The 2,658-nt window shown below is 37.1% G+C and overlaps 1 long non-coding RNA gene across 1 annotated transcript; it reads left to right on the plus strand.

Moving 5' to 3' along the window:
- Positions 1 to 283: 283 nt before the first annotated feature.
- Positions 284 to 2,091, plus strand: LOC137370123 (uncharacterized). The gene is made up of 3 exons (XR_010975082.1): positions 284 to 392; positions 1,468 to 1,622; positions 1,781 to 2,091. It is a non-coding gene; the product is annotated as an uncharacterized lncRNA (long non-coding RNA).
- Positions 2,092 to 2,658: the final 567 nt, after the last annotated feature.

The raw sequence follows: 2,658 nt of genomic DNA on the forward strand, positions 1-2,658 counted from the left end.
AAAGCACCCTCACAATAACATGTGTCAGATCTACATATGCAGATGACACAGTTGGCAGCTGCACATACATAACCGCGCACTCAAGAATAAAGGTCCAGGCTCAAACCCTGTTAAAAAGGAAAACAATAAAATGTTGCAATAAAAAGACTCAAAGACAAACTTAAAATAGGTAATGACAAACAACAGCACAATTTCACATAAACACTCTGTTGCAACTCTGCATATATATTAGCCCAGGCAGAAAGCAAAATAAAACAGATTACAAAGCCATGAAAGGCACCTCTAGTACAGTATGGGATCAAATCAACAATACTAGGCTTCTCAGTTATGAACAACCCTAAAAGTCAAAGCATTAATGAAGACACTCAAAGACACAAAAGGCTATCTTCGAGGTTAGTTTAATAATATTATTGTGAAATAATTTGTTATACAATTACATTAAAAGCCTAATTTTCGACATTAGAAATTGAAGGCAGATGAAAGGATTTTCAAAAAGCACTTGGAGTAATTTGAATGGTTCAACTTCTGTTTTATTGGTTGAATTTGCTGACCACTCAAATTTAATTCATTGTTTTTCTAATTTTTTTTAGCAACTCATTTCTGGAATTTTCTACCTATTCTCCTCACACTTAATTTGCCCAATCCATACCTTTAGTATTTTATGAATATCTAATTTTAGTCAAGTCCAAATGTGACACAATCGTGTATTTATTTGGCATTACACCAAACTGGAACATCAAAGTGTGACAGACAAAATGCACACTAGAAGCAAACATTTTTAATATATTACTAGCAGATCTTGTGTTGTTGCTCACAGTGAATCAGAAATTATGTTGTTAGGGAATCGTTAGGCATGAAAATAGAGGAGTGGTGTATATTCCCAATGAGATCCATCCAGAAACAGTGAAGACAGTATTTTTTTGTGCTGTTAGGAATAGAAAACTATTCTTTCAAATATCCAGGTTAGGTACAGTGCAGCAGTAAAGCAAAGATTGTTTTACTCTGCTCCATCAATACTCTTTCAGCTCTAACCTCAGAAAAGTGTCCCTAAGGCACCACAACAACAATTCCCCCCCCCCCCCCACCCCCCATTTCCCTTAGCAGCCAGCTTGTGTCCCCTGTGAGTGAGATTGCCGATTGGTGCTGAATTAGAAACAGATTTATAATAGAACCTAATGCCCACGACGATTGAGATTGCCCAAACTAATTTCACAAAGGACCCTTAGCACCAGATGACAGGAAATTTTCATCCCATCGATCTGGGTTGAATTAGAACCCAGTTTCCATCAGTGAAAGGTGAGTGCAAACCCACTGCACTGCCCAGCTCATCAGGCTTCAAAGATAGACACCACAAATGCATAAAGGTCTGTTTAAGTGAACTCATTTTTTTGGATTTACAGTATAAGGATGTAAAATGCTATAAACAGTCCTTGAATATAATAATCTAAACAGTTTATTTTCCCCCAGAAAATCACTGATGGCACATTAAAGAATTTCCCTCGAATCTCTACAAGGCTTCTAACAATCTCCCACGATAACTTCAGCAGAAAAACACAGTAACAGCATAATGGTCATTTATACCATTTTTCCAGGGATTCCACAAATCTCTCGCTGAAGTTATGGTAGGTACCCACAAGGAAGTTGTCCCCCCTTTATATATTTTACCTTGAGGTGATTGACTGGGGTGGCAGGAACAATAAAAAAAAGACCACCGCTTCAATAAATTACATAATTTACCTCAGAAAGAATTCCAAACATTCATGGGTTACACTATTTTCAGGTTTGGATCCGAAAGTTAACCAGTTAGCTCACAAGCTTCAGGGCTTTTCCACTGGATTGGAAGGAGAAGAGGTTTGCAAACAGCAAGTGTTGGCATTATCTGTGAATATTCACTGAATTCAGAGAATAACCCTCAACTGCCTTCTGCAGCCAAAATGAAGAGGAGAGAGGTTTACTATGATTGACATGAACAATAGCTAATGAGAACAACTAAGACATTCACAGAGCAGCAAAGTACAACACAATAACCTGAAGCGCCAGTGAAATACTACAAGTCTCAGGCTTGCAACACAGAAGACCTCTCTCAAATGTTTTCCAGAAACTTGACACAGGCAAGTTTACGAATAAGAATAAAGATTTTATTGAGAATCATTTAATTTTGTATGTTATAAATCCAGCAACTGGGAAAATTCCAGGTAGCAGCTCTAACCAGCAGTAGAATATTTTTGGAAGAATCTGATTGAATCAACATCTCCTTTGCGGACCTTCCTCATTGCTCATACCTAATTTGTTGCTTTCATATATGCTTAGTACTTTCTCATTGACATGTTTCTAGTTGCTTCGCTTACTTTGGATTTATAATTTTCCTGCTGATCATACTGATTTGTTGCTATTTTATAGAAAGAAAAGAAAGATTTCATTTATATAGTTCCCTTCACAACCACTGACATCTCAAAGTGCTTTACAGGCAATGAAGTACTTTTTGAAGTGTAGTCACTGTTGTAATGTTGAAAACGCCAATTTGCGCACAGCAAATACCCCACAAACAGCAACATGATAATGACCAGATAATCTATTTTTGATGTTGATTGAGGGATAAATATTATTCAGGGCACTGAGGATAACTGCCCTGCTCTTCTTCAAAATTGTGCCAAGGGA

This window comes from Heterodontus francisci, chromosome 5, assembly GCF_036365525.1.
Source record: "Heterodontus francisci isolate sHetFra1 chromosome 5, sHetFra1.hap1, whole genome shotgun sequence".
NCBI lineage: Eukaryota > Metazoa > Chordata > Chondrichthyes > Heterodontiformes > Heterodontidae > Heterodontus > Heterodontus francisci.